Source organism: Gobio gobio (assembly GCF_949357685.1).
Source record: "Gobio gobio genome assembly, chromosome: 14".
NCBI classification, from domain to species: domain Eukaryota; kingdom Metazoa; phylum Chordata; class Actinopteri; order Cypriniformes; family Gobionidae; genus Gobio; species Gobio gobio.
In genome coordinates this window covers 51,499,805-51,514,227 of record NC_137107.1, presented here as the reverse complement: position 1 = coordinate 51,514,227, position 14,423 = coordinate 51,499,805, and the positions used below count along the sequence as shown (strand labels likewise).

At 44.0% G+C, this 14,423-nt stretch overlaps 1 long non-coding RNA gene across 1 annotated transcript; it reads right to left on the bottom strand.

Moving 5' to 3' along the window:
• Positions 1-7,936: 7,936 nt before the first annotated feature.
• Positions 7,937-13,145, bottom strand: LOC307137806. Its single transcript, XR_013817957.1, has 2 exons — positions 13,092-13,145; positions 7,937-10,116 (listed from the first exon to the last, which is right to left on the bottom strand). It is a non-coding gene; the product is annotated as an uncharacterized lncRNA (long non-coding RNA).
• Positions 13,146-14,423: the final 1,278 nt, after the last annotated feature.

Genomic DNA, 14,423 nt, shown 5'->3' with positions numbered 1-14,423 from the left:
ACATAAATATGCAGACTTTGGCTGATTATGCATTGAATTCTCCGAACCAGATTGAGGGACGGGGTGGCGGAGGGATGTCGAGGTGAGTCGGCTGTGTGTATATATATGCCTCCTCTCGAGCTCTTAGATGGTGCTCCTCCCAAACTTTATGAAACATAATTTGTCGCTTGCAATCTCTCGAGAGGCTGATAATTATCTGAACATATACTTGTTTAATTTGTGATACTTAGTCTAATTTTTTAAATCTTTTTCTGGCACCATGATGCCTCATTCTACAACATTTCTATCTTTGATGGAGACCCAAGTTGCTCTCAGCAAAATTGTGAATAGGTTTTAAGAGAAAACTCTGAACTTTTACTGCCATTTAGGAGAACTCTGAGTGCTAAGATAAAAGCTTTTGTGAATACGGCCCCAGGTCTTCAGCTGCTGGTATCTGGACGTCACTGATGAAGGGTTTGATGAGAGAATCTCTCCTCAGCTTTCACATCAGAATCAAACTTCAGGCTCGTCTGGATCACATTAGGAGACTAGAAATCACAAATATATATCAGATTATCCTCATTGATTTGAGTTTGTTTATTATTTTCTTGATCAATTAAAGGATCTGTAGATGTTTCATGACTGCAGAGAGTCAGTCTTATGATTGTTTCACTTCATGACGGAGAGAAAACAGTAAAACTAATGAAGGATTAAAGTTCAGTAATGAACAAACACTCACAGTCTGACCTTAGATTCTCCATACTGTCACTTCTCTGAAGTCTCTGTTCTCTTCTCTCCTGTGATCCTCTGGTGTGTGTGTCCGTTCCTCTGGTGTGTGTGTCCGTTCCTCTGGTGTGTGTGTCCGTTCCTCTGGTGTGTGTATCCATTTTCTTTTTTGCTGCTCTGTTATTTCTGAGGCAGTTTTCTGTGTGTGTGGTTTTCTCTACACACTCTGTTTGAATCTGTTCGATCACACACATAAAAAAGTTTTACAGCTAGAGGCATTAATTCACCAAATGTCAAGGTTTAGAAAATTCAGATGACATCGCTTATTCTTAAAAAATCACATAACAACATCAAATCCAGTCCTGCACATTTAATAATTGCTGGAATACACTGATCAGGCATAACATTATGACCATTAATGTTATGTGACATTATGTGTTGGTCCCCCTGACCTGTCGAGGCATGAACTCCACTAGACCCCTGAAGGTGTGCTGCGGTATCTGGCACAAAGTCCTGTAAGTTGCGAGATGTAGAAGAACACGTGATCATCAGCCCAGGTCACCTTCTTCCATTGCTCCGTGGTACAGTTCTGATGCTCACGTGCCACTGTAGGTGCTTTGGGCGGGGTCAGGGGTCAGCATGGGCACTGGTCAGCGGCTGTGCCGCCCCATACACAACAAACTGAGATGCTCTGTGTATTCTGAGCCCTTTCTATCAGAACCAGCATTAACTTCTTGAGCAGTTTGAGCTCCAGTAGCTCGTCTGTTTGATCGGACCACACGGGCATCAATGAGCCTCGGCCGCCCATGACCCTGTGTCCGGTTCTCCACTGGTCCTCCATGACCCTGTGGCCGGTTCTCCACTGTTCCTTCATGACCCTGTGGCCGGTTCTCCACTGGTCCTCCATGACCCTGTGGCCGGTTCTCCACTGGTCCTCCATGACCCTGTGGCCGGTTCTCCACTGGTCCTTCATGACCCTGTGGCCGGTTCTCCACTGGTCCTCCATGATCCTGTGGCCGGTTCTCCACTGGTCCTTCATGACCCTGTGGCCGGTTCTTCACTGGTCCTTCATGACCCTGTGGCCGGTTCTCCACTGGTCCTCCATGATCCTGTGGCCGGTTCTCCACTGGTCCTTCATGACCCTGTGGCCGGTTCTCCACTGGTCCTTCATGACCCTGTGGCCGGTTCTCCACTGGTCCTTCATGACCCTGAGGCCGGTTCTCCACTGGTCCTTCATGACCCTGTGGCCGGTTCTCCACTGGTCCTTCATGACCCTGTGGCCGGTTCTCCACTGGTCCTTCATGACCCTGTGGCCGGTTCTCCACTGGTCCTCCATGACCCTGTGGCCGGTTCTCCACTGGTCCTTCATGACCCTGTGGCCGGTTCTCCACTGGTCCTTCATGACCCTGTGGCCGGTTCTCCACTGGTCCTCCATGACCCTGTGGCCGGTTCTCCACTGGTCCTTCATGACCCTGTGGCCGGTTCTCCACTGGTCCTCCATGACCCTGTGGCCGGTTCTCCACTGGTCCTCCATGATCCTGTGGCCGGTTCTCCACTGGTCCTTCATGACCCTGTGGCCGGTTCTCCACTGGTCCTTCATGACCCTGTGGCCGGTTCTCCACTGGTCCTTCATGACCCTGAGGCCGGTTCTCCACTGGTCCTTCATGACCCTGTGGCCGGTTCTCCACTGGTCCTTCATGACCCTGTGGCCGGTTCTCCACTGGTCCTCCATGACCCTGTGGCCGGTTCTCCACTGGTCCTCCATGACCCTGTGGCCGGTTCTCCACTGGTCCTTCATGACCCTGTGGCCGGTTCTCCACTGGTCCTTCATGACCCTGTGGCCGGTTCTCCACTGGTCCTCCATGATCCTGTGGCCGGTTCTCCACTGGTCCTTCATGACCCTGTGGCCGGTTCTCCACTGGTCCTTCATGACCCTGTGGCCGGTTCTCCACTGGTCCTCCATGATCCTGTGGCCGGTTCTCCACTGGTCCTTCATGACCCTGTGGCCGGTTCTCCACTGGTCCTTCATGACCCTGTGGCCGGTTCTCCACTGGTCCTTCATGACCCTGTGGCCGGTCCTCCACTGGTCCTTCATGACCCTGTGGCCGGTTCTCCACTGGTCCTCCATGACCCTGTGGTCGGTTCTCCACTGGTCCTTCATGACCCTGTGGCCGGTTCTTCACTGGTCCTTCATGACCCTGTGGCCGGTTCTCCACTGGTCCTTCATGACCCTGTGGCTGGTTCTTCATGGGTCCTCCATGACCCTGTGGCCGGTTCTCCACTGTTCTCCATGACCCTGTGGCCGGTTCTCCACTGGTCCTTGATGACCCTGTGGCCGGTTCTCCACTGGTCCTTCATGACCCTGTGGCCGGTTCTCCACTGGTCCCTCATGACCCTGTGGCCGGTTCTCCACTGGTCCTTCATGACCCTGTGGCCGGTTCTCCACTGGTCCCTCATGACCCTGTGGCCGGTTCTCCACTGTTCTCCATGACCCTGTGGCCGGTTCTCCACTGGTCCTCCATGACCCTGTGGCCGGTTCTCCACTGGTCCTCCATGACCCTGTGGCCGGTTCTCCACTGGTCCTCCATGACCCTGTGGCCGGTTCTCCACTGGTCATTCATGACCCTGTGGCCGGTTCTCCACTGGTCCTTCATGACCCTGTGGCCGGTTCTCCACTGGTCCTTCATGACCCTGTGGCCGGTTCTCCACTGTTCTCCATGACCCTGTGGCCGGTTCTCCACTGATCCTTCATGACCCTGTGGCCGGTTCTCCACTGGTCCTTCATGACCCTGTGGCCGGTTCTCCACTGTTCTCCATGACCCTGTGGCCGGTTCTCCACTGTTCTCCATGACCCTGTGGCCGGTTCTCCACTGGTCCTTCATGACCCTGTGGCCGGTTCTCCACTGGTCCTTCATGACCCTGTGGCCGGTTCTCCACTGGTCCTTCATGACCCTGTGGCCGGTTCTCCACTGTTCTCCATGACCCTGTGGCCGGTTCTCCACTGGTCCTTCATGACCCTGTGGCCGGTTCTCCACTGGTCCCTCATGACCCTGTGGCCGGTTCTCCACTGGTCCTTCATGACCCTGTGGCCGGTTCTCCACTGGTCCTCCATGACCCTGTGGCCGGTTCTCCACTGGTCCTTCATGACCCTGTGGCCGGTTCTCCACTGGTCCTCCATTACCCTGTGGCCGGTTCTCCACTGGTCCTTCATGACCCTGTGGCCGGTTCTCCACTGGTCCTTCATGACCCTGTGGCCGGTTCTCCACTGGTCCTTCATGACCCTGTGGCCGGTTCTCCACTGGTCCTTCATGACCCTGAGGCCGGTTCTCCACTGGTCCTTCATGACCCTGTGGCCGGTTCTCCACTGGTCCTTCATGACCCTGTGGCCGGTTCTCCACTGGTCCTTCATGACCCTGTGGCCGGTTCTCCACTGGTCCTTCATGACCCTGTGGCCGGTTCTCCACTGGTCCTTCATGACCCTGTGGCCGGTTCTCCACTGGTCCTCCATGACCCTGTGGCCGGTTCTCCACTGGTCCTCCATGACCCTGTGGCCGGTTCTCCACTGGTCCTCCATGACCCTGTGGCCGGTTCTCCACTGGTCCTCCATGACCCTGTGGCCGGTTCTCCACTGGTCCTTCATGACCCTGTGGCCGGTTCTCCACTGTTCTCCATGACCCTGTGGCCGGTTCTCCACTGGTCCTTCATGACCCTGTGGCCGGTTCTCCACTGTTCTCCATGACCCTGTGGCCAGTTCTCCACTGGTCCTCCATGACCCTGTGGCCGGTTCTCCACTGGTCCTTCATGACCCTGTGGCCGGTTCTCCACTGTTCTCCATGACCCTGTGGCCGGTTCTCCACTGTTCTCCATGACCCTGTGGCCGGTTCTCCACTGTTCTCCATGACCCTGTGGCCGGTTCTCCACTGTTCTCCATGACCCTGTGGCCGGTTCTCCACTGTTCTCCATGACCCTGTGGCCGGTTCTCCACTGTTCTCCATGACCCTGTGGCCGGTTCTCCACTGTTCTCCATAACCCTGTGGCCGGTTCTCCACTCTTCCTTCCTTGGAGCACTTTTAATAGAGACTGACCACTACAGACCGGGAACACCCTACAAGAGCTGCAGTTTTGGAGATGCTCTGACCCAGTCCTCTAGCCGTCACAATCTGGCCCTTGTCAAACTCGCTCAAATCTAACAGAGAACACTTTACAATAAGGTTCATTAGTTAACTGCATTGGTTAACATGAACTAATAATGAACTGCACTTATAAAGCATTTATTTATCTTTGGTAATGTTAATTTCAACATTTACTAATGCATTATTCAAATCTTGTTAACATTAGTTAATGCACTGTGAACTAACATAAACAAATCATGAACAGCTGGATTTTTATTAACTAACATTAACACAGATGAACTAATGCTGAACAGAGCTGTTGTTCATGGTTAGTTCATGTTAACTAATGCATTAACTAATGTTAACTAATACAACCTTATTGTAAAGTGTTATCATTTACATTTAGTCATTTAGCAGACACTTTTATCCAAAGCGACTTACAAATGAGAGCAATAGAAGCAACTAGAACAGTCAAGGGCAACAATATGTTGTAACAAGTCTCAGTTAATCTAGCACAGAACACACAGGACAGAACTTTTTTTTATTTTTTTTTATTTTTTTTATAAATTAGACAGACAGAAAATGAATAGAATGATAAGTGCTATTCTCGATCGGTCAGGTGCTGCTGGAAAAGATGTGTCTTTAGGTGTTTTTTGAAAATGGTTACCGACTCGGCTGCACGAATTGAGATAGGCAGGTCATTCCACCAGGTGGGAACGGTCCAAGAAAAGGTCCGTGAGAGCGATTTCATGCCTCTCTGGTATGGCACCACAAGGCGTCGTTCACTGGCAGAACGTAAGTTCCTGGAGGATGTGTAAGTCTGAACGAGCGAGTTTAGGTATATTGGTGCAGAGCCAGTGGATGTTTTGAAGGCGAGCACCAGTGCCTTGAATTTAATGCGAGCGGCTATTGGCAGCCAGTGCAGACTGATGAAGACAGGCGTGACGTGTGCTCTCTTCGGCTCACTAAAGACCAACCTCGCCGCTGCATTCTGGATCAGTTGCAAGGGTTTGATAGTGCATGCCGGAAGCCCCGCTAGAAGAGCATTACAGTAGTCCAGTCTGGAGAGAACAAGAGCTTGGACCAGTAGCTGTGTGGCCTGCTCTGATAGAAAGGGTCTAATGAGTAACTTTCAGTAACTTTCACTTATCATCAGTGTTATTCACTTCACCTGTCAGTGGTCATAATGTTATGCCTCATTGGTGTGTGTGTGTATATATATATAACCAGCATAATTTCTGATCTGATACTGCTGATCTGAAGTCTGACATTTGTGTGGCAAAAATTACATTTCAGTTTCACTAAATACACACTACACCGGGGTTATTCAAATCTTGACCTGGAGGGCCAATGCCCTGCAGAGTTTAGCTCCAACACTAATCAAACACACCTGAACATGCTAATCAATGTCATCAGGTTCATTAGAAAATCACAGGTAGGTATAGGATATATCCAGCTGCAGCCCCGCAGCACACCAGTTTCAGAACACCATCCACAGAACCGGAAGTGAGTGGCGCTACCCATACACGTTGTTTTTATATGGATTTTAAAGTTACTTTTCATGCAAGAGAAACATGCATTAAAGGGCATATTGCAGGTTCAATTTTTTTTTAGATTAATATATAACCTTGTATGAAAACACCATATGAAAAGATAATGCAGGATTCAAACTGTTTTAAAAAGACATAAGAGCACACATTTAGTAGATAAAGTGGCCGTTTCGTTGCCTGTTTGGGAAAAGCGTTTTTATTTTCAACATCGCGTCATATTGCGTCACGAAAGGGAGTCGTTTGGCGCGCTCTGCGTTGGCTCAGTGCAGAGTAGGTTGGTATTCAGTAGAAGCGGTCGTGATTCAGTGTGTTTTCGGTAGTTTTTGTATTTCAATTTATCATCGTGATGGTAAATTATTGTGTTTAAGGGTTAAGGGTTATCCTGTCTGGTGACTGCAGGTTATTTATCTTTGTTAATTTTGACATTTACTAACGCATTATTAAAATCTTCTTAACATTAGTTAATGCACTGTGAGCTAACATGAACGAACCATGACAGCTGTATTTTTATTAACTAACGTTAACAAAGATTAACAAATACAGTAACAAATGTACTGCTCATGGTTAGGTCATGTTAACTAATGCATGAAATAATGTTAACTAATACAACCTTATTGTAAAGTGTTACCACTGTATTTATAATATATTTTAATGTTAATAGGTCAGATTCTCCTGGCCATTGTGCCAAATATGGCACATACTCTTTGATTGAGGACAGAATCAACATGGTTTTAGATCTTCAACTTGTCCAGGTAAGTTATCGAACACACATCACCTGTCTAATATTACACAGTGAGATGACCACATGTTTTTTACAGAGCTCAGAGGTCCCAAGTAGCACCTGGTGCGAGTCAGAGGGTTTAAAGCGTAGTATAAGGTTTCTGACTGAGCAACATATGCAAGTGTCAACCCTCATCACAGACAGAAATCGGCAGGTAAAGACACATACATGTACACACACATCTTGCTGTTGACTATATTTACAGCTAAAATCAAATGTTCTTATAATCAATGTGCTGTTTTAGATTGCTAAGTGGGTGCGGGAGGAGTTGTGTCCAAAAGGAACAAGCCATTTCTTTGACATCTGGCATATTGGCAAAAGTATGTATCTTGATGAAGGTAGTTTAAAGTATAACATTTTCCTTTTTAACATTTTATGTTTCTGTTCTGAAACGGGTATAGGGAAAGCTTTGGATGCTGCTGCAAAGGAGAGGGAGTGTGAAGATCTGAAGCTGTGGAGGCCAGCTGTTATTAACCACCTCTACTGGACTGCAGCTTCCACTCCTAATGGCGATGCAGATGTGATGGAGGCCAAGTGGAAAAGCATGGTCAACCATGTTCAGGACATCCACGAACATGGCACTCCTACGTTTCCCTGCTGTGCACATCCACCTCTGGTGGGGGAAGCAAGAGACAAGGAGTGGCTGGAACCAGGTACAACATACTGTGGTTATTATATGGCTGAAAATGTATAGTGAATAAACCCCTCATTAACTAACTCTGACAATCTTGCTCATCTAGAATATATATTTCTCGCATACTCTAGATTCACATACTATACAGTGTGAGCACATTGCATACTCATTTTATTTCAAACAGCCAGAGTAAAAAAAACATGAACAAGATGTGATGCAAATCACACCTCATTGTGATCGTACAATCATGCCTAAACGTAAGAACAAAATGTGTTTATGTAGGATCAACTGTTGCTGTTAAACTGGAGAGTCTAGCTACTAGAACAGCGCTGGTAAAGGATGTTCGGCAGTTGTCCCCACAGCATCAGACCTTTTCACTTGAGGCATTTCACTCCCTGATCCTGCACTTTGCACCAAAGCACACTGGGTTCTCCTTCCTTGGGATGTACAGCAGGTAAATATGTGATGCTGAAAGAATGAGCACTTTCTGAAACCAATGCAATCTAACACCGCAGCCCAATGGGTACAAGTGATACTTTTTCTACAGACTTATTTTGACAGCACTGCATTTCAACCACAATGGCAGCAGAGAAGTTGCTCGAGCCAGTGATGGTGAGGCGTGTTATGCGGTTCGCTACCCAAGGTTCCGCAAAGGTGGCTGGGTAGTCCGTCCTGTTAAGGAAAAGCCATCATACGGTTAGCAGTTTCAGTCAGTTCCTAAATATCATTATGTCAGACCATGAGTCGGCAATAAATGTTATCTAAACTTTTGTTTTCTTCTCCAAGCATATGCATCAGGCCTCATGGAGTCTCTGAGAGATGACTACTCCAGGTCACCACAGGCTCTACGTGAACGCAGCAGTGTCTTGTATTCCACTGCACCTGCTCCCCTTTCCAGATCCCTCCAGAGGATCAACTAGGACGAGGCTGTTGGCGTGTATCTAGCACAGCATTCACGGTTTAACACATGTTAATATGATACCCGCACAGATGTTGAGCAAGTTGCTGAAAAGATTTGAAAAAGTTGAGAGGCGGTATTAACATTTAAGTGACATGGCATCTGACGCACCGAAGCCAATGGCACGTCACTATCCGTATTGGCACATCTGGCCTTCATTGGCATGTGCCAGTGGATAGTGGCATGTGTCTCTGACATTAACGCTCCTATGCCCTTTTGTTGAAGATGCACATTTTTTCTTTTTTTTTCTTGAGGTTGACAAATGAAATGTCAATGCATTTTATTTATCTATTTGATGTATTATGTATCCTTATCCTCATGCACTAAAGGTTAATATGCAGTTTTTTTTATTCATGACATACTCGAATATATATTTGTTGTTAATGAGTTAAGTGCAGATAAATCATAGTTCTGTTAAACCCTTTCTGTTACTATAAGTACTGTGGTGCCTTACACAAAAAACAAAAACATTAGGACTGATATTTGCCATTATAGTTAGGCCAGAGCTACTAAAATATCAGTGCATTTTAGATTCTCCTGGGTACACGAACAGCAGATAATATGGAAATAACCTAACTAACACTAGCTTACCGATAGGTCAATTGTGACCAATTCGCATACTGTGTATCAGATGCCATGTCTCTTAAATGTTAATACTGCTACAGGATTTTTTTTTTTAATGGGTCAGGTTTTTCTTTCAGTACATGTTTGGTATATATGATCTAAACTTCATAAACAAGTTTTTATACAGACAATTTGTGTTTATTTCTTATTGATTGTCAACAAAATGGGGCCATTCAAATCCTTTATAAATTCCTCCTTCCTCTGGAAACTGTTTTCTAATGGCTGACACAACACATGAAGGTAAGGGCTTCCTGATGTGCCTGCCCAGAATGCCATAGGCCCAACGGACAACCTGCCTGTATGCTGTGTAGCGGTGTTGCCTGGAGATATGGACAAATTATCAATATTGATTGTCTTGTACCAATGGCTTCAAAAGTGTAGTCATGAGCTAAATATAGGCAATGGAGAAACAAAATATTGTTTTAATATTCAAATCTTGAATGTATTTAAAGATTTGAATACGGTTTAAATAATGTACTATTTATTTAAACATACAAGTATTTAGCTCTGAGTAATAAATGATCTGCCCTAAACATACTCATGTCTGCTGGCCTGGAGAGGTCCATGCTCCTGTCTGAAGTGCATATAGGCTATCTGTAGCACATATGGGTTCAGACAGCAAGCCTCAAAGCCTGGGTGCAGAGTCAAGTGTGGGGGTGACATTCTCCACTAAGGCCCAGTATGCATCCACCTCTCTGCAGCCCTGACTTTCCTCAGCTGTGACCATGGCCTTGCATTTCCCACACAAGCACCTATGAAACAACGTGCATCAGGTAAATGTTTCTCTCACTCCCCTGCGGTGACGAGAAAGCGCTATCTCACGTAACGTTGTTGTGGACGGATATTAACGAGTGTGATCAAAGCTAATTATTTTCAAGTTTTTGTGTTTTACGTTTTTTTGCATGTTTTTATTTTTTATTATATGCTGTTTAAATTGGTTTTTAACCTATTATTTTAGAAATATTTGATATATGTCCTATTTGTTTTCTTTCAGAGAAACACATGTTTCACTTTAAGGCCTTGTATGAAATGGTTATTTTTATTTGACATTTGAAAAATAGAAATGTCACATTCTCTGTCTATTATTTTCAATCGAAATAATATGATTGAATATAGAGTCAAATGGGAAACACTTTATAACATGTTACAAATGTATTAGGCCTAATATATTTTTAAAATTAAAATAAAAAGTTGTAGTATTGTTAAAGTAACAATAAACTACAGTGTTTGTGTCCATTAACATTAAATCTCATAGGCTATTTTCTGTCAGTATTATTTGGAACAACATGAATGTGAACAAAATAATACTAATATATCTATAGTCAAATGAGAAACACTTTACAACATGTTATACATTTATTAATATTTTTTAAATAAAAACTGTGTATAGTTTTAGCCTGTTTCCATGAAGTATAAACTACTGTCTTTGTATTCATTGATTTAAGCATGATCAATAGGCTATGTTTTAAAATGTTGATCATTGTACATCATGACATGCATATTATATGAACAGAAAAGTGACTTTATTTAAAAGTATTATTGTTAAATACTGTAGACATCGATCCGATCAAAATCCATGTGAAAACAGCTTATATTTATCAAAAGAAAATTACATATATGAATAGCGCAACTATGACTGTTTAAGCCCTGCACCTCACTTCCGGTTCTGTGGATGGTGTTCTGAAACTGGTGTTCTGAAACTGGGGTTCTGAAACTGGTGTTCTGAAACTGGGGTTCTGAAACTGGTGTTCTGAAACTGGGGTTCTGAAACTGGGGTTCTGAAACTGGGGTTCTGAAACTGGGGTTCTGAAACTGGGGTTCTGAAACTGGGGTTCTGAAACTGGGGTTCTGAAACTGGGGTTCTGAAACTGGGGTTCTGAAACTGGGGTTCTGAAACTGGGGTTCTGAAACTGGGGTTCTGAAACTGGGGTTCTGAAACTGGGGTTCTGAAACTGGGGTTCTGAAACTGGGGTTCTAAAACTGGTGTTCTAAAACTGGTGTTCTGAAACTGGGGTTCTGAAACTGGGGTTCTGAAACTGGTGTTCTGAAACTGGGGTTCTGAAACTGGGGTTCTAAAACTGGGGTTCTGAAACTGGGGTTCTGAAACTGGGGTTCTGAAACTGGGGTTCTGAAACTGGGGTTCTGAAACTGGGGTTCTGAAACTGGGGTTCTGAAACTGGGGTTCTGAAACTGGTGTTCTAAAACTGGGGTTCTGAAACTGGGGTTCTGAAACTGGGGTTCTGAAACTGGGGTTCTGAAACTGGGGTTCTAAAACTGGTGTTCTGAAACTGGGGTTCTGAAACTGGGGTTCTGAAACTGGTGTTCTGAAACTGGGGTTCTGAAACTGGGGTTCTGAAACTGGGGTTCTGAAACTGGTGTTCTGAAACTGGGGTTCTGAAACTGGGGTTCTAAAACTGGTGTTCTGAAACTGGGGTTCTGAAACTGGGGTTCTGAAACTGGGGTTCTGAAACTGGGGTTCTGAAACTGGGGTTCTGAAACTGGGGTTCTGAAACTGGGGTTCTGAAACTGGGGTTCTGAAACTGGGGTTCTGAAACTGGTGTTCTAAAACTGGTGTTCTGAAACTGGGGTTCTGAAACTGGGGTTCTGAAACTGGGGTTCTGAAACTGGGGTTCTGAAACTGGGGTTCTGAAACTGGTGTTCTAAAACTGGGGTTCTGAAACTGGGGTTCTGAAACTGGGGTTCTGAAACTGGGGTTCTGAAACTGGGGTTCTAAAACTGGTGTTCTGAAACTGGGGTTCTGAAACTGGGGTTCTGAAACTGGTGTTCTGAAACTGGGGTTCTGAAACTGGGGTTCTGAAACTGGGGTTCTGAAACTGGTGTTCTGAAACTGGGGTTCTGAAACTGGGGTTCTAAAACTGGGGTTCTGAAACTGGGGTTCTGAAACTGGGGTTCTGAAACTGGGGTTCTGAAACTGGGGTTCTGAAACTGGGGTTCTGAAACTGGGGTTCTGAAACTGGGGTTCTGAAACTGGGGTTCTGAAACTGGGGTTCTGAAACTGGTGTTCTGAAACTGGGGTTCTGAAACTGGGGTTCTGAAACTGGTGTTCTGAAACTGGGGTTCTGAAACTGGGGTTCTGAAACTGGGGTTCTGAAACTGGGGTTCTGAAACTGGGGTTCTGAAACTGGGGTTCTGAAACTGGGGTTCTGAAACTGGTGTGCTGCGGGGCTGCAGCTGGATATTATAATTTTTTATAATGTGTTTTTATAATTTTTTACTTCATCTGAATGGAATAACACTTGGTAAAGGTTTTGGCACTTACTATAAACACAAAAAAGCAATTGACATGATTTGAAAAGGTTAATGGTCCTGAAAAATAGTCACACTTGGTCAAAAATGATCATATTAATGGGAGATGAATTTCATTGTGGAAGCGTTCAGTACTAAACAAAATCTGACACTCCTTTTTTTTTAAAGATATCAACCTCAAATTTGGAGTAAAACTTGTTTTTGAACATGTATATTTCATATAAAAAAAATAATAAAAATAAACATTAAATTCTGTAACGTTTTTTTTTTCACTTCAACAGTAATCTGTCTATTGTCTTATTTAAACTTCAGTCTGTGATCCAAAGCATTCAAAATTTACCAGTTTAAGTTTAAGGACATTTCATTTTCAGTAGTGAATAAATGGATTATAAGGACAGCATAAATATAATTTAATAGCATAAATCCCCTAAACATAATACAAAATAAATGTTGTATTCACCTTGAGCTGTAAAGATGACTCTTCCCCCGCAGCTGTCTGAGATCTTTGTTCTGTTTTTCCCTTTCACAACATATATCATACGTTTTCCTGTAAATCATGTGACTTCAGAGAACTGAAGTAGGCCCATGGCAAGCCGTTTTAGCATTACTCTATGGCAAGCCGTTTTAGCATTACTCTATGGCAAGCCGTTTTAGCATTACTCTATGGCAAGCCGTTTTAGCTTTAATTATTCCCACACTGTAAAACCTAACACTGAAAGTCACTAAATGAAATGAGTTAATTTAACTTATTTAAAAAAAAAAGTTAATTTCACTTAATAAAAAATGTGATGTTAACTCAAAAACTGCAATGCATTAAGGAGAACTTAAACGTAATAAGTTATGAATAACCTATTGATATTTTACCTCAAAGATTAAAGTTGAATTTAATTAATTGAATAGTTTGTTTATGGTTGAAAATAATTAATAAATCATTTAAAAGCAAATTAGAAACCACAATTGTTTCTAATTTATTTTAAATGATATGTTTCAAGAAATTACTTTAGTATAAGGCATATACTTTTATATTTTCATTGTTAATTAAATTAACATAAATAAATAAATTTGAAGTTAAGCTTCATTGGAAGCCTACATTTAGGTCATTTTTTTTTACCATAGACTGTAAAAAAATATTTTTACTCATCACCGCATTCTACCTCACGCACCGGCCCGCGAATTTATTTAAACAGGTGTACCGTTAATCTGCCCATCCCCCACACCGCTGACGAAGAACTCCCAAGTTCAGAGGATAGCGACGATGATTAACAGGTAAGCACGGCAAACTGCTTCATTTAATTCTCTTTAGAGCACTTTTAAACTTTTTTACGATCATATTTATTATGTGGTAACGTTTTGTATGGTCGTGACTCTTCTGTTCATCTTAAGAAGACCGATTGGCTAAGTTATGGTAATATGTGTCATGTCAGTTAAGACGAGCAAACGCGACATTGCCTAAGTTACTCAAGATATATATTTTTATCTATCAGTGGCAGTAGTTAATGTGATTTGCGTACACAAGTGGGGTTTTTTTGTTGTGAAAAAGTAATTTATAGGTGTTTGTTTTTCCACATTTTGGCATAGACAAGCATGTCCCGCGCAAAGTTATCCATCAATAGACTGACTGAATATCCTCCAGCGACCATCATTCACATGACAAACTTAAGAAATGGGTAATACAAGCTGACATATTCTTCTATATATTATGCTTTGATTAAACCACAGTTTTGTCAGTGGAAAATGTAACGTCATATATTTGTGTTTTTTTTTCACATTGTGGCGTTTTCAGTCAAACGTG